Below are 19134 nucleotides of genomic sequence, written 5' to 3'. Positions count from 1 at the left end.
AGGGAGGCATCCTTGGTTAAATAATATTTGAGCATTAGAGTATAGCGGACCATAAGGTAACAGACCAGGAGGTCATAAGGTAACAGACCAGGAGGTCATTAACAGACGGTAACAGACCAGGAGGTCATAAGGTAACAGGTAAAATAGACAAAGAGGTCCGCTATAAAAGTCCAGTGGCACAACCCCTGGGGGCGTTGGTGCAGAACCCATATAGGCCATAAGCTCTTGCTGAAGGAATCGCGGCCGGAAACATCGATTCCATTGATCTTCCAGTACATGACAAGTAGTGCTTATGTACTGAACGATTGGACCGCACGTAATTGTGTGCAGTAGTTAGTAATCTGACCTAATACCATTAGAGTAAAGTGGTCACAAACGCTATCTGTACATTCTGACGTGATTTGTGTAATTTTTTATTTTTAAAGGGAAGTTCGCTGGTCACTCAGGAACTATCTAACAACCCCAACTTTACTGGAAAGAGTAAGTGTCCTTCGGGTAACCCTCATATGTTCCAGTAAACAGAAGGTTCACAGGGGCCCTGGGTTGGGTACAGCAGCTCTGGTTACAGTTATTGCAGTACTGGCCAACGTGGGCGAGAAGTAAGTGGGGTACTTGGTAAACCGCCACCGCCGGCCTGCCCAGGACATCTTGGTTTGTTTGTAAGGGTTCGCTGAAAACCTTGATATAAAGATCCAAGGAGGAATAAGCAACACCTGCAGAATTATGGGGGCCAGTTGTTCAGGTAGGGGGCGATCAACCTCGGTTCGGGTTGATTCAGAGAACCGACCCGTTGGGTCGGCAAGGTACATCATGTGTGAAAAATACGGAAGTCACACAGAATCTTTATGTGATGAATGGGAGAGAATGACTGTACAAGACAGGGACAAATTCCCAAGAATAGGTAGCTTCAGTCCAGACGTGTTACAAAATTTAAGGAGGAGGATATGTCTCATTAAACCAACAAAGAGACGAAGTAAACATTGTGATTGTGTGCAGTTGGGGCAGCGGGAGGGTGAATTACAAAGAGATTCAATTGACTTTTCTGAATCTTATCTTGAGAGGAGAGACATGGCATCGGGGAGGATTATGGTTGCGGAGAGAAACACAAGGTTGAACAATAAAAACGCTCTTAGCAACTGTAGTATAGATTATAAGAATAAGTGTAATAACTGTAACAATGATTATTGTAATACTGTTGAATGTACAACTATTAACCTATGCAAGTTGCACCCCATGTCAAACTTTCCTCAGGAATACAAACAAGAAAGTGAGCCCAGAACGATGTCAGCACCTCTTCCAGCAACCATCACAAAAGCCATCCAGGTGGACGCGACCAAATTGGTAAAGGCAATAATCGAACCCCCTAACGGAGGGTCAGGTGAGGTCGTGTCCACAGGTACGTACAATGTTTCATATCACGCACAAACAAATGTACCCCATATTGTAAGACCAACACAAGATGATGTAACTGAGCTCGATCTGGCCAGGGTGATCTCAGTCCCCAATGGGAAGACTGACGATCAGGGAATCATTCCCGTCAAGGACAGTGCAATGCGCTGTCTCTGGTCCCGGACCGAATTGAGATCAATTGTGTCTGAATTTCCTGATCCTAGGAAAAATCTAGTCAAATGTCAAAAGTTTATTAAAGAACTAGGAAACGCCACAGAACCCACCAACAAAGAATGGCGGACAGTGCTGAGGGCATGTTTGCCCTCCAGTGTTGACCCTGAAAAGTTCATTGCTGATTGTAAATTAAACACGGAGGTACCTTGTATGGAAGAACACAATCAGGAATGTATTAGGCAGATTAACCGACAGTTAGGAATATATTTCCCAGCTGCTGTCAAGTGGAATGACATTCTCTCCATAAGGCAAAACGAAAGGGAAAATGTTTCTAATTATTTCAATCGAGCACTGCAAATAATGGCTAGAAACACTGGGATCGCAGACATCAAGGCAAATGCACAACATAAAGGAATAGCGGTTAAGGTATTAATGAATGGTTTAAAAGATGAATTAAAAACAAGGGTACAGACCACCAACCCAAACTGGAGAGATATCTCGGTGACCGCACTAAGAGAGGCCGTCATCAATCATGATCAGAATATCACCAGATACAGAGAGTCACAAAGAGATGAGTTAATGGCAGCAAACAGATACAGGCCCAAAACACAAGACCACCCCAACAAAAGCCCCACACCCCTGTGAGAAATCCAGATATGGAAGTCTGTTACAATTGTCATAAAAAGGGACACTTTGCAAGAGATTGTAGATCAAGAGAAAGACAACACCATAATCAAAAAATCCAAGGAATCAGGGAAGTACAGGGGAAACGATTGATGATGATGAGCATCCGAGCGTTTGAGGAGGCATCAAATCAACCAAAACCTCAGGTCATTGACACGTGGAGAAAGCCCAGGATTTGTTATCATTGTAGGAGAGAAGGGCATTATGCTAGCAACTGTAATAACCCACATAAAGTTAGACCCCCTAGACCAAGAAATGAGCAAAATTACAATACACACCATTATAATCAGGGATCACATAGGCAGGAAAGGTGATTATTAGGAATGGAGGCAAGCCTGAGGTAACGGTTAATGAAGTGGGAGGTCATTCACTGAAGACACAGGAATGACCAGGTGAAAAGTTGTAAATGTATTTGTGAAAAAAAATGTTTTTTTTCTCTCTCTCTCTCTATCCCCATCTCTGACTAGTATTGGTAAGAATTCACACATTGCATACCCACTTGGTCCTTGCAGAAGTCTACCAAACCCCAGCATGACCTCCGCCACAATGTATTTCTGGCCAGATACAGACAGTGGAGTAATGCAGGTGCTGGTGGGGAGGGACTGCTCAAGGAGACCATTAGACACATAGATATGACAGCCTAATAAGTCTGACAATGTTTTTCTAATGCTAACAATGTTTTCTTAATGTTGACAATGTTTAAAAATGCTTTGTTTCTCTTTTCCTATTGATGGTTAATGTCGAGTTATGTAATATATATATGCACATGAATTGTTCTCTATCTCTTTTGTTTTTTTGTTGTCTCTCTCTTCCCACTCATGTTTTCATGGTTTAAAGATGGTATGTCACCCCTCAGTTGGACCAATGGTAATGCCAGATTTTTGCTCCTTACAGAAAGATCGTCGGTTGGGAAGGAATATTGCATCACCAGAATGTTCGTTTGGAAGACTGAGAGACAGCACCTTTGAGAGGACAGCAGAACAAGAAGAACAACAAGACGAGAGAACTTGTTATCGTAACGAGTTCTCTCCCCCTCAAACTGTTTTCTTATACCCCCTTTACAAATTTCTTCTTTTCTCCTCCTGTAAGATGGACTTGCCCCAAGAGACTGCAATATGGATTTTCCCGTTAACCAGGATGTTGACCAGAGCAGTCTGTTTCGGTGAGAGTACCAGTGAGGTCGAGAAAGGATCCAGAAAGGTTCTAATGACTGAGACGGAGGTGTAAATTTCCAATAGCAACCCAATCACCAAGCAAAGGCGAGTACCGGGCACGATCTAACAACCATGTTATCTGTAAACATTCTCTTTGAAGGATTGTTAGCTCAAAAAGAAAATTGTATCTGTAGGCTCTGTGATAATCTGGTTGAAGATGGATGCATAAAGAAATGCCAATCCAGTTTTAATATCCATATGGACCGGCATCCATTGAGTGACTATCACTCTTTAGTGGGTAATGTGTTAAACCAAACAGATTGTTGGGTATGCTCTCAAGTACCTCAGGGTCATAGCAAATCAGGGCTAGTACCGTTTCCTTTAACGTTAGGGGAGGTACTTGAGCTAAGTCGTGGGAGACCGGTGGACCGGAGATTTAACATCTCCAGCCCTCCTAGTTTGAAGCTCCACCAATACCATGTGGATAGGTCCCTCTTATGTTTTAATATCTCCAACCCCCGTAAGCCGGGAAATTGGGAAGTGTCATGGAGCAACCTTACCATGACCTTTTCACACAGAGCAGATAGAATGCCTACAGATACAGAGCTTGTACGCCACATAGCCAGTAGAGGAAAATCTTTCCGGTATCGATATACCTTAGGAAATAGGATTACTAGAGTTGGAGAGGTATCACCAGGATACTGTGCACATATCGTACAAACTGATACGTGCATTAAGCAGATGGAAGAATTAGGGTCAGGAGATTTCACCTGGAAGGTTTGTAACATGGTAATGTCCTTCTCCGTCCCATATGTTCTCCCCGATGACGCATATTTCATATGCGGGAGAAAGGCGTACAAGTGGTTTGCCCCAAACTCTGAAGGATTGTGTTATATTGGAAAAGTATTGCCTGAAGTGATGACTGTAACACATGACAAAATGAAAGACATACACCGTGGTGCCCAAGCTCCTTATACTCACACTCATTACGAGCACCGAGTTAAAAGACAACTGTCAGAAAGGTTAGAGCATCCGGCCTCTGATCTTATCCATGAATCCACCGGGATTCAGGTCCTGGTAGCGTTAGATTTCACTCGCACCGCTCGAGGAGTGATGAATTATAGATACATTTCCGCACTCGCCAATTTGTTAAATAATATCACTGAAATGTATGATGACACGTTTAGATACACTGGAAGAGAACTTCAAGCTTACAAAACGGAACTAGTTCAGCATAGGATGGTTCTTAATTATCTTACAGCAGTAACAGGCGGATATTGTGTTACATTGGCAACACAGTACGGCATAAAGTGTTGCACTTATATCACGAATAGCACCGAGGATCCGGTAGAGGTCATAGACCAAAAGATGGACGATATTCTGCAATTAAAGTGGGAATTTCGTCGAAAACACAATCTCACCCTTGCTGCTGTAGGTAATGAGCTGACTGGTTGGGTGTCATGGTTGAACCCGCGAAATTGGTTCTCCGGTTTAGGAGACTGGGCTCAAGGAGTCATAATGGATGTTGGAAAGTTTCTACTATGTATCTTGGGTGTCGTTATATCGATTGGATTGATATTTAGATGCGGGCAGGCTTTAATGAGGTGCAAACAAAGTACAAAAGTGATGAGCGTGAGGAGTGAGGAAACTGTAATTAACCTGGATTTGATTTGTGACCCAATAATGGAGGCCAGAGTGTGATGAAGATGCGATTGTACGGTCCGTTTCTTTCACCTGTTTTTCTGCTTTTCTCCAAGATACAAAGACCCCCTTGGACGAGGAAGTTGACGAGACGCTATACAGACAACAGACAAGCACCAAAGATGAAGTTTTGACCACTTGAGAAATGGACACTTGATGAACTTTGCCATGGATCCCCAGTTTCCCTAGTACATTTAAACTCACGCTAGCCCAACATTTTTTTGTAAATCCGATGGCTCTGACAAAGCTATTTGCTCATGCCCAAGGAGCAATACAGCGCAAAGAAGACGACTCTCAACAGATACCGAACACAACTTCGACGACAGATGTACATTTCCCTGACATAGAATATCATTGCATTTTCCATAAGTGTTCTTTATCTTCATCTCTACAACCCTCAGGTAATGACACACATAGACGATAGGGAATACAGGCACAGATATCAGCAACCACATACCTCCCCCATTCATGTATCATCAACTAAAATGTGCTCCCCATTTTGTTCAAAATCCGAAAAGAGCTCGGTAAAGTTTGACAGCCCATCCACAGACCTGTACCACAGGATAAGAAGGAATTCAAATGTATACTTCGCAATACCTCGAAGCTTGATTTACAACACGTACGGCACGATGATACATGACCCTCCAAACATGGACTCATACACACATGCTTCTGCTATCACACTAGGTCATACCCTCTTCACACCTACTCCTCTCTCCTCCCTCACCCAACCATGGAAATGAATTAACCCCTGACATATATTTTTCTCCTTTTGAAATGTTTTAGAAGGTGGCAGTTATTATTGACTGCCAAAGGGTGGACTGTCAAAGTCAGAAAAATATCCCCATACACGTTGCCATATTTGCACCGCACACTGGTCCGTGCTGCGCATGCGTACGCTCTCCCGTGAAGGCGCATACCCGCAATAGCGTGCACTCGCAGGCGCGGTATGCGTATTTACGGTAGAGTTTATGTAGTCGTAGCGTGCGACTCATTCGTTACATATTTTCACAATTAATGTAGTTTATAGATCATGATCCCTTTGATAGTTTCTGAAAGTTTGGTTAATATAGAAGGTCCCTGTTTAAAGTAATCCCTCTTTGTATTGTACGAAGGGTCTAACAGGAATCATACAGCAGTGTTTGGTACCCATCGGAAGAGTATTTAATTAGCAATATTCCGGTGTTGGTTTGGAGCGTATTAATCGCTCGTGCGAATAGTTATGGACATAAGAAGTTTATGTCCATTTCTATTATTTACACATACTCAGGTATGCGGCGGGAAACTTAGTTCCCCACCCACCTGAGCTGTTTGAAATCGTCACAGCCCACCTGTATGAATCAACCTATGACCTTTTGTTGTGATACAGGGTCGAATTCCTTCATCCAATGGTCAATGGGATTGTAGGGACTATGAGATTGCATTGTGTGTGGGGCATAAATAGGCAGGCCGACCACATCCAGCTCTCACTCTTCAACGGTTCTCATTGCTGAAAATCGGGTGCTGGATGTCCAGGCGCATGCGATCGTTTACCCTGTGCGTAAGTTTCTCTCCGTAATCATTGTCTTTCTGTGAGCCAATCTCTCTCATCTCTCTCCGTCTCTCTCTCTCTCTCTCTTTCCCTTCTCTTTCTCTCGTATCTCCCCTAGACTAGTATTGTATTGTATTAGATAGTATTGTATTTTGGTTAGGAAGTCTTTGTTATATTGTAGTGTATCATTTGTACTGTTATCCCCTTTTTACAAGTATACTAGATATAATACAGTTAATAGGCTTTGGACCCTAAACCAGTATCTGTGTATTTCCTATAGTGTTAAGTGTTCACTTGAGCGTCGGTGACGCTCAAGCAGCTTTGTAGTTAGTCAGGTTACACAAGGTTGCACTTACACCCTGTATTCACATTAAGGTATTCCGTGTATTTCATTGGTATAAGGTTTAGACATAAAGGTATAGCGTTGTGAGCGTCTGCGCCGCTGGTGATCTCCTCGTGGTCTCGAGCGTCCGCTACGCCATAGCGAATCATTACTCTAGTCATAGCCAATAACGTATCCTGTGATCACTGGGCCGTGAGCGAACGTGACGCTTGAGCGTCTCGCCTACGGCTGAGCGATCGTTACGCAACTAGCGTACCATTACGGTACTTCTTAAGTAAACAGCGTACAGTGTTCTTAGACTTCATAAAGGGTTGTTTATACGACAAGGGAATTTAGCATTGTCAGTACGGTAGTTCACGGCTGTAGCTACCTCTGTGTCGGCACTCGGCAGTCCGTCCATAATTGTATACCACCTACCCGAGGTTTTTTTTTCTTTCTTCTTTATACATACATACTACTACATCTCTTTATCAACCAGTCTATATTAGCAGCAGACACAGTACAGTACGGCAGTTCACGGCTGTAGCTACCTCTGTGTCGGCACTCGGCAGTCCGTCCATAATTGTATACCACCTACCCGAGGTTTTTTTTCTTTCTTCTTTATACATACATACTACTACATCTCTTTATCAACCAGTCTATATTAGCAGCAGACACAGTACAGTACGGTAGTTCACGGCTGTAGCTACCTCTGTGTCGGCACTCGGCAGTCCGTCCATAATTGTATACCACCTACCCGTGGTTTTTTTTTCTTTCTTCTTTATACTTATACATACTACTACATCTCTTTATCAACCAGTCTATATTAGCAGCAGACACAGTACAGTACGGTAGTCCACGGATGTAGCTACCTCTGTGTCGGCACTCGGCAGTCCGTCCATAATTGTATACCACCTACCCGTGGTTTTTTTTTCTTTCTTCTTTATACTTATACATACTACTACATCTCTTTATCAACCAGTCTATATTAGCAGCAGACACAGTACAGTACGGTAGTCCACGGCTGTAGCTACCTCTGTGTCGGCACTCGGCAGTCCGTCCATAATTGTATACCACCTACCCGTGGTTTTTTTTTCTTTCTTCTTTATACTTATACATACTACTACATCTCTTTATCAACCAGTCTATATTAGCAGCAGACACAGTACAGTACGGTAGTCCACGGCTGTAGCTACCTCTGTGTCGGCACTCGGCAGTCCGTCCATAATTGTATACCACCTACCCGTGTTTTTTTTTTCTTTCTTCTTTATACTTATACATACTACTACATCTCTTTATCAACCAGTCTATATTAGCAGCAGACACAGTACAGTACGGTAGTCCACGGCTGTAGCTACCTCTGTGTCGGCACTCGGCAGTCCGTCCATAATTGTATACCACCTACCCGTGGTTTTTTTTTCTTTCTTCTTTATACTTATACATACTACTACATCTCTTTATCAACCAGTCTATATTAGCAGCAGACACAGTACAGTAGTCCACGGCTGTAGCTACCTCTGTGTCGGCACTCGGCAGTCCGTCCATAATTGTATACCACCTACCCGTGGTTTTTTTTCTTTCTTCTTTATACTAATACATACTACTACATCTCTTTATCAACCAGTCTATATTAGCAGCAGACACAGTACAGTATGGTAGTCCACGGCTGTAGCTACCTCTGTGTCGGCACTCGGCAGTCCGTCCATAATTGTATACCACCTACCCGTGGTTTTTTTTTCTTTCTTCTTTATACTTATACATACTACTACATCTCTTTATCAACCAGTCTATATTAGCAGCAGACACAGTACAGTACAGTAGTCCACGGCTGTAGCTACCTCTGTGTCGGCACTCGGCAGTCCGTCCATAATTGTATACCACCTACCCGTGGTTTTTTTTTCTTTCTTCTTTATACTTATACATACTACTACATCTCTTTATCAACCAGTCTATATTAGCAGCAGACACAGTACAGTACGGTAGTCCACGGCTGTAGCGACCTCTGTGTCGGCACTCGGCAGTCCGTCCATAATTGTATACCACCTACCCGTGGTTTTTTTTTCTTTCTTCTTTATACTTATACATACTACTACATCTCTTTATCAACCAGTCTATATTAGCAGCAGACACAGTACAGTACGGTAGTTCACGGCTGTAGCTACCTCTGTGTCGGCACTCGGCAGTCCGTCCATAATTGTATACTAGTATCCATCCATCTCCATTGTTTACCTGAGGTGCCTTTTAGTTGTGCCTATTAAAATATGGAGAACAAAAATGTTGAGGTTCCAAAATTAGGGAAAGATCAAGATCCACTTCCACCTCGTGCTGAAGCTGCTGCCACTAGTCATGGCCGAGACGATGAAATGCCAGCAACGTCGTCTGCCAAGGCCGATGCCCAATGTCATAGTACAGAGCATGTCAAATCCAAAACACCAAATATCAGTAAAAAAAGGACTCCAATACCTAAAATAAAATTGTCGGAGGAGAAGCGTAAACTTGCCAATATGCCATTTACCACACGGAGTGGCAAGGAATGGCTGAGGCCCTGGCCTATGTTCATGGCTAGTGGTTCAGCTTCACATGAGGATGGAGGCACTCAGCCTCTCGCTAGAAAAATGAAAAGACTCAAGCTGGCAAAAGCAGTAGCACCGCAAAGAACTGTGCGTTCTTCGAAATCCCAAATCCACAAGGAGAGTCCAATTGTGTCGGTTGCGATGCCTGACCTTCCCAACACTGGACGTGAAGAGCATGCGCCTTCCACCATTTGCACGCCCCCTGCAAGTGCTGGAAGGAGCACCCGCAGTCCAGTTCCTGATAGTCAGATTGAAGATGTCAGTGTTGAAGTACACCAGGATGAGGAGGATATGGGTGTTGCTGGCGCTGGGGAGGAAATTGACCAGGAGGATTCTGATGGTGAGGTGGTTTGTTTAAGTCAGGCACCCGGGGAGACACCTGTTGTCCGTGGGAGGAATATGGCCGTTGACATGCCTGGTGAAAATACCAAAAAAATCAGCTCTTCGGTGTGGAACTATTTCAACAGAAATGCGGACAACAGGTGTCAAGCCGTGTGTTCCCTTTGTCAAGCTGTAATAAGTAGGGGTAAGGACGTTAACCACCTCGGAACATCCTCCCTTATACGTCACCTGCAGCGCATTCATAATAAGTCAGTGACAAGTTCAAAAACTTTGGGTGACAGCGGAAGCAGTCCACTGACCAGTAAATCCCTTCCTCTTGTAACCAAGCTCACGCAAACCACCCCATCAACTCCCTCAGTGTCAATTTCCTCCTTCCCCAGGAATGCCAATAGTCCTGCAGGCCATGTCACTGGCAATTCTGACGAGTCCTCTCCTGCCTGGGATTCCTCCGATGCATCCTTGCGTGTAACGCCTACTGCTGCTGGCGCTGCTGTTGTTGCTGCTGGGAGTTGATGGTCATCCCAGAGGGGAAGTCGTAAGACCACTTTTACTACTTCCACCAAGCAATTGACTGTCCAACAGTCCTTTGCGAGGAAGATGAAATATCACAGCAGTCATCCTACTGCAAAGCGGATAACTGAGGCCTTGGCATCCTGGGTGGTGAGAAACGTGGTTCCGGTATCCATCATTACTGCAGAGCCAACTAGAGACTTGTTGGAGGTACTGTGTCCCCGGTACCAAATACCATCTAGGTTCCATTTCTCTAGGCAGGCGATACCGAAAATTTACTCAGACCTCAGAAAAAGAGTCACCAGTGTCCTAAAAAATGCAGCTGTACCCAATGTCCACTTAACCACGGACATGTGGACAAGTGGAGCAGGGCAGGGTCAGGACTATATGACTGTGACAGCCCACTGGGTAGATGTATGGACTCCCGCCGCAAGAACAGCAGCGGCGGCACCAGTAGCAGCATCTCGCAAACGCCAACTCTTTCCTAGGCAGGCTACGCTTTGTATCACCGCCTTCCAGAATACGCACACAGCTGAAAACCTCTTACGGCAACTGAGGAAGATCATTGCGGAATGGCTTACCCCAATTGGACTCTCCTGTGGATTTGTGGCATCGGACAACGCCAGCAATATTGTGTGTGCATTAAATATGGGCAAATTCCAGCACGTCCCATGTTTTGCACATACCTTGAATTTGGTGGTGCAGAATTATTTAAAAAACGACAGGGGCGTGCAAGAGATGCTGTCGGTGGCCAGAAGAATTGCGGGACACTTTCGGCGTACAGGCACCACGTACAGAAGACTGGAGCACCACCAAAAACTACTGAACCTGCCCTGCCATCATCTGAAGCAAGAAGTGGTAACGAGGTGGAATTCAACCCTCTATATGCTTCAGAGGTTGGAGGAGCAGCAAAAGGCCATTCAAGCCTATACAATTGAGCACGATATAGGAGGTGGAATGCACCTGTCTCAAGCGCAGTGGAGAATGATTTCAACGTTGTGCAAGGTTCTGCTGCCCTTTGAACTTGCCACACGTGAAGTCAGTTCAGACACTGCCAGCCTGAGTCAGGTCATTCCCCTCATCAGGCTTTTGCAGAAGAAGCTGGAGACATTGAAGGAGGAGCTAACACGGAGCGATTCCGCTAGGCATGTGGGACTTGTGGATGGAGCCCTTAATTCGCTTAACAAGGATTCACGGGTGGTCAATCTGTTGAAATCAGAGCACTACATTTTGGCCACCATGCTCGATCCTAGATTTAAAGCCTACCTTGGATCTCTCTTTCCGGCAGACACAAGTCTGCTGGGGTTGAAAGACCTGCTGGTGAGAAAATTGTCAAGTCAAGCGGAACGCGACCTGTCAACATCTCCTCCTTCACATTCTCCCGCAACTGGGGGTGCGAGGAAAAGGCTCAGAATTCCGAGCCCACCCGCTGGCGGTGATGCAGGGCAGTCTGGAGCGACTGCTGATGCTGACATCTGGTCCGGACTGAAGGACCTGACAACGATTACGGACATGTCGTCTACTGTCACTGCATATGATTCTCTCACCATTGAAAGAATGGTGGAGGATTATATGAGTGACCGCATCCAAGTAGGCACGTCACACAGTCCATACTTATACTGGCAGGAAAAAGAGGCAATTTGGAGGCCATTGCACAAACTGGCTTTATTCTACCTAAGTTGCCCTCCCACAAGTGTGTACTCCGAAAGAGTGTTTAGTGCCGCCGCTCACCTTGTCAGCAATCGGCGTACGAGGTTACATCCAGAAAATGTGGAGAAGATGATGTTCATTAAAATGAATTATAATCAATTCCTCCGCGGAGACATTGACCAGCAGCAATTGCCTCCACAAAGTACACAGGGAGCTGAGATGGTGGATTCCAGTGGGGACGAATTGATAATCTGTGAGGAGGGGGATGTACACGGTGATATATCGGAGGATGATGATGAGGTGGACATCTTGCCTCTGTAGAGCCAGTTTGTGCAAGGAGAGATTAATTGCTTCTTTTTTGGGGGGGGTCCAAACCAACCCGTCATATCAGTCACAGTCGTGTGGCAGACCCTGTCACTGAAATGATGGGTTGGTTAAAGTGTGCATGTCCTGTTTTGTTTATACAACATAAGGGTGGGTGGGAGGGCCCAAGGACAATTCCATCTTGCACCTCTTTTTTCTTTTATTTTTCTTTGCGTCATGTGCTGTTTGGGGAGGGTTTTTTGGAAGGGACATCCTGCGTGACACTGCAGTGCCACTCCTAAATGGGCCCGGTGTTTGTGTCAGCCACTAGGGTCGCTTATCTTACTCACACAGTCAGCTACCTCATTGCGCCTCTTTTTTTCTTTGCGTCATGTGCTGTTTGGGGAGGGTTTTTTGGAAGGGACATCCTGCGTGACACTGCAGTGCCACTCCTAAATGGGCCCGGTGTTTGTGTCGGCCACTAGGGTCGCTTATCTTACTCACACAGTCAGCTACCTCATTGCGCCTCTTTTTTTCTTTGCGTCATGTGCTGTTTGGGGAGGGTTTTTTGGAAGGGCCATCCTGCGTGACACTGCAGTGCCACTCCTAGATGGGCCCGGTGTTTGTGTCGGCCACTAGGGTCGCTAATCTTACTCACACAGCTACCTCATTGCGCCTCTTTTTTTCTTTGCGTCATGTGCTGTTTGGGGAGGGTTTTTTGGAAGGGACATCCTGCGTGACACTGCAGTGCCACTCCTAAATGGGCCCGGTGTTTGTGTCGGCCGCTACGGTCGCTAATCTTACTCACACAGCTACCTCATTGCGCCTCTTTTTTTCTTTGCGTCATGTGCTGTTTGGGGAGGGTTTTTTGGAAGGGACATCCTGCGTGACACTGCAGTGCCACTCCTAAATGGGCCCGGTGTTTGTGTCGGCCACTAGGGTCGCTTATCTTACTCACACAGTCAGCTACCTCATTGCGCCTCTTTTTTTCTTTGCATCATGTGCTGTTTGGGGAGTGTTTTTTGGAAGGGCCATCCTGCGTGACACTGCAGTGCCACTCCTAGATGGGCCCGTTGTTTGTGTTGGCCACTAGGGTCGCTAATCTTACTCACACAGCTACCTCATTGCGCCTCTTTTTTTCTTTGCGTCATGTGCTGTTTGGGGAGGGTTTTTTGGAAGGGACATCCTGCGTGACACTGCAGTGCCACTCCTAAATGGGCCCGGTGTTTGTGTCGGCCACTACGGTCGCTAATCTTACTCACACAGCTACCTCATTGCGCCTCTTTTTTTCTTTGCGTCATGTGCTGTTTGGGGAGGGTTTTTTGGAAGGGACATCCTGCGTGACACTGCAGTGCCACTCCTAGATGGGCCAGGTGTTTGTGTCGGCCACTAGGGTCGCTTAGCTTAGTCATCCAGCGACCTCGGTGCAAATTTTAGGACTAAAAATAATATTGTGAGGTGTGAGGTATTCAGAATAGACTGAAAATGAGTGGAAATTATGGTTTTTGAGGTTAATAATAATATGGGATCAAAATGACCCCCAAATTCTATGATTTAAGCTGTTTTTTAGGGTTTTTTGAAAAAAACACCCGAATCCAAAACACACCCGAATCCGACAAAAAAAATTCGGTGAGGTTTTGCCAAAACGCGGTCGAACCCAAAACACGGCCGCGGAACCGAACCCAAAACCAAAACACAAAACCCGAAAAATTTCAGGCGCTCATCACTAATAGAATGTAGATGGATAGTATACTTAATGACGACACAGAGGTAGGTACAGCAGTTGCCTTCCGTACCGTACTGCTATATATACTGGTGGTCACTGTGTCAGCAAACTGCACAACTGAAATGCACCACAGGTATAGAATCTAGATGGATAGTATACTTAATGACGACACAGAGGTAGGTACAGCAGTGGCCTACTGTTCCGTAATGCTATATATTATATACTGGTGGTCACTGGTCAGCAAAACTCTGCACTGTACTCCTCCTATATAATATTATACTGGTGGTCCCCAGTCCCCACAATAAAGCAGCACACTGAGCACAGATATGGAGTGTTTTTCAGGCAGACAACGTATACTGGTGGTCACTGTCAGCAAAACTCTGCACTGTACTCCTGCTATATAATACAGCTGCTCCCCAGTCCCCACAATTAAGCAGTGTGAGCACAGATATATGCAGCACACTGAGCACAGATAAGGAGCGTTTTTTTCATGCAGAGAACGGATAAAACTGGTGGTCACTGATCAGCAAAACTCTGCACTGTACTCCTCCTATATAATACTGCTGGTCCCCAGTCCCCACAATAAAGCAGTGTGAGCACAGATATATGCAGTACACTGAGCACAGATATGGAGCGTTTTTCAGGCATACAACGTATAATACTGGTGGTCACTCGTCAGCAAAACTCTGCACTGTACTCCTCCTATATAATACTGCTGGTCCCCAGTCCCCACAATAAAGCAGTGTGAGCACAGATATATGCAGCACACTGAGCACAGATATGGAGCGTTTTTCAGGCAGACAACGTATACTGGTGGTCACTGGTCAGCAAAACTCTGCACTGTACTCCTCCTATATAATACAGCTGGTCCCCAGTCCCCACAATAAAGCAGTGTGAGCACAGATATATGCAGCACACTGAGCACAGATATGGAGCGTTTTTCAGGCAGACAACGTATAATACTCGTGGTCACTGGTCAGCAAAACTCTGCACTGTACTCCTCCTACATAATACTGCTGGTCCCCAGTCCCCACAATAAAGCAGTGTGAGCACAGATATATGCAGCACACTGAGCACAGATATGGAGTGTTTTTCAGGCAGACAACGTATACTGGTGGTCACTGGTCAGCAAAACTCTGCACTGTACTCCTCCTATATAATACTGCTGGTCCCCAGTCCCCACAATAAAGCAGTGTGAGCACAGATATATGCAGCACACTGAGCACAGATATGGAGTGTTTTTCAGGCAGACAACGTATTATTGGTGGTCACTGTCAACAAAACTCTGCACTGTACTCCTCCTATATAATACAGCTGCTCCCCAGTCCCCACAATTAAGTAATAAGCAAGCACAAAATATTTGCAATGCATCAACATAAATGGAGAGGACGCCAGCCACGTCCTCTCCCTAACATTTCCAATGCACGAGTGAAAATGGCGGCGACGCGCGGCTGCTTATATAGAATCCGAATCTCGCGAGAATCCGACAGCGGGATGATGACGTTCGGGCGCGCTCGGGTTACCCGAGCCATACGGGAGAATCCGAGTATGGCTCGGACCCGTGTAAAAAGGGTGAAGTTCGGGGGGTTCGGTTTCCGAGAAACCGAACCCGCTCATCACTACCAGCTACCACCCACATATGCCAGCTTCCTTTCTTTCTTTTATTTAATAGTTTTTATTGCGTATAACTCATTATACATTTAATATTTAACATACGAGAGGGTGTGTACATGTCCCTCAAATTACACATAAACACAAAACACATTACATATCCAACAAATTAACACAGGCCTATAAGCTTTTCATTTTAGTTCATTTTCAACAACTCATGCAGATGGGAGATACAAGCTACTTCCATGATAGTATCCAGAATTCCTCTCAGATAATCAACCATTCAACACAATAGATCCCTTTTATCTCAGGAATCATTCCCACTTATGCCACTTCTTTACTGCCTTAGAGTTATGTGGCTTGTTCCAAGTTTCCATTTTATAACTTTGATTTCTTTTGTTTATTACTATCTGTATAGGTGGAATCTGTTGTTGTTTCCATAGCTGAGCTAATGCTGTTCTAGCATCAATAAATGCCTAACTTAATAGGTATCTCTGTGAATTCTCCATACCTGGTGGAAATATATGTAGTAATACCATCTGAGGAGTTAGTCGAATTTCAAACCCCAATAATTGCTTTACTAAATTTCCTATTTCCAACCAAAAAGATAGTAATTTTCTGCATGACTAAAATATGTGTATAATATCCCCGCATTTCTCACAGAATCTCCAACAGAGATCCGATTGTTCTGGCCGCATTCTATGCATCTTAGTGGGAGTTAAGTACATCTGATAATAAAGTTTTATATATCTTTCAATATGAGTAATCAGCCTAGACATCTTATGTACCGATTGAAACAGTTGGGCCCATTTCATCTGGTCCAGAGAAATATTCAAGTCCTCCTATCTCTTTTGCAATTTTAATTCAGTCTCTGGCTTACTTTCTAGTAGAAACTTATACCTGAATGCAATACAGATGGGTCCACATTTATGTTGACCTTTAATAGGATTAACTGCGACTGGCCAGTCGAACTTAATCCCCTGCTGTAATGACTTAATCCCCTGCTGTATTGTTCTCTGTATTGAATTGCAGTTGAGAGCAATAGATGAAGGGTTTATGCTAATAAATCATGTGCCTAGGCGCAGAAAACTAGTCAAGATAACCGTGGCCCCATCTGTACCTCCCCTTTTCATTGGTGTAGAGAGTTGGGTCAATTCTTTCTTTGGTAGACTCTCTGCACCTCCAAGGCGCTGGGGTATGAGTGTACCCAATGCCTAATTTGGTGATCGGTATGAAATACCTCAAATCAAAATCCCGACGGTCGAAATCCCGACAGCAATTGACTGACGGTCAAAATCCCGACAAAGTCAAAATCCCGACTTGCGTTTTTCATTGTTTTTTGTGTGTATGTTGACATAGGTCGACATGGACATCATATAAGTGTACCACTGCACTCGCCATGCTTCGGGCACGGTGTCTCGCTGCGCTCGGCACACTATTATATTCCCCCTCCTAGTCCACTGGGATAGTAAAGTATGAACAAGTCGGTTTCAATGAAAAAGTCATGAAAAACTCATGTCTGTATTTTGACCTTGTCGGTATTTTAAATGTTGGTATTTTGTCCATGTCGGGATTTTGATTGGAGGTAAATTGACTGCATCCCCTAATTTATAAAAATGTATACAATTCTTCTGTTTCAACCCGATGTTTTCCCTTAATTTGTACAAATGACACAGTACATTCTCTAAATATAGATCGTCTAGTGTGTATATACCCTTATCTCTCCAGCTATCCAATTTCAAATTGGGAATGATTTTTGTCAGTACCTCCAATGATAAATTTCTTATTGGAGCTCCATAGAGACCCTGCTGTGCTATAAAGCCATCCCATGCCTTTAAAGTTGCATCTATTGATTTCAATATTGGCCTTGTTAAATATCTTGTCTGGGAACAGTGGCATAACTCGCACCCCCGCAACCACTGCGGAGGCTTGGTGGCACAGGGTTGCGGGGGCGCCGCCACTGATTGCTGCTATGCTGTGCTCTCCGGGAAGGAGGGTAGTGGTACAGTCCGGGAAGCAGCCGGATCTCGCAGCGCCCGCCTCTCCTGTGTCCCTCCTGAGTCTCAGGCAGCATGTCTGTCAAATGAAGTGCCAATCAGAGCACGTGGAACTGCAGTTGCGGCTCCAGATTGGCTTCCGGTCCGCAAGCTCTGATTGGACTACGGCTCCTTCCCGGACTGTACCACTACCCTCCTTCCCGGGCAGCACAGCAACGGGGGGAGGGTGTGTAGCTGGCACTGGGGGCATATGTGTAGTTGGCACTTGGGGGGCATATGGGGAACTGGAGGCATATGTGTATCTGGCACTGGGGGCGCATATTTGTCACTGGGGGGCATATGTCTATCTGGTACTGTGGGGACATATGTGTCACTGGGGGCATGTGTTTCTGGCACTATTGGGGCATATTTTTATCTGGCACTGTGGGGGAATATCCGGCAATGGGGCATATGTGGCACTGGGGGCACAGCCCTAGCAACAAGCATTACCCCCTGGTAACAAGCTCGACACCAAGCTCATAAAATCCCTGGGAAAAAGCATTACCCACTAGCAACGAACATGACACCCAGTGCATGAAACCCCTGGCAACGAATATTACCCCCTGGCAACAAGCTTGACACCCACCACATGATATCCCTGGCAACAAGCATAACACCTAGTGCATGAAACCCCTGGCAACGAGCATGACACCCTGAGCATGAAAACCCCTGGCACCGTGCATGGAACCAAGAGCATGAAACCCCTGGCAACGAGCAGGTAATTTAAAAGTAATTAGAAGCCTTACTGTAGGGCTTAATGTCTAATGGGCATTGCGGGATGGGGCATAATGTATCACGGACAATTGTGGTGTGTGGCATAATGTATCACAGACATTGCTGTGTGTCATAATTTGTCACAGGCATTACGGTGTGTGGTATACTATATCACAGGCATTGTGGTATGTGGTATAATGTCTCAGGGGCATTGCAGTGTGTGGCATAATGTATAATAACGTGCATTGCGGTGTGTGGCATAATGTGTCACAGGCATGACGGTGTATGGTATACTGCCTCACAGGCATTGTATGTCCTATAATGTCTCAGGGGCATTGCAGTGTGTAGCATAATGTATAATGGGCATTGTGATGCGTGGCATAATGTGTCACAGGCATTACTGTGTGTGGCATAACGTGTCACAGGCATTACTGTGTGTGGCATAATGTGTCAGGGGCATTACAGTGTGTGGCATATTGTGTAATGGGCATTATTGTGTGTGGCATAATGTCTAAGGGCCATTGCAGTATGTGACATAATGAATACTGGGCATTATTATAAGGAGAAAAAATGACAAATAACGTAAGGGGCATGAATCAGGATTATTTTTATCCCTGTGGTGGCCAATGTCTGGGCGTGCAGGTTGCAAAACTGGGGTATAAGGTAGTCTTTTCCTGCAATTCCATGCCTCTTTTAGCAAAGCCACACCCATTT

Source organism: Pseudophryne corroboree, chromosome 4 (assembly GCF_028390025.1).
Source record: "Pseudophryne corroboree isolate aPseCor3 chromosome 4, aPseCor3.hap2, whole genome shotgun sequence".
Taxonomy (NCBI): domain Eukaryota; kingdom Metazoa; phylum Chordata; class Amphibia; order Anura; family Myobatrachidae; genus Pseudophryne; species Pseudophryne corroboree.
The sequence above is the reverse complement of the archived record's forward strand: the minus strand, read 5'-3'. Positions refer to the sequence as shown.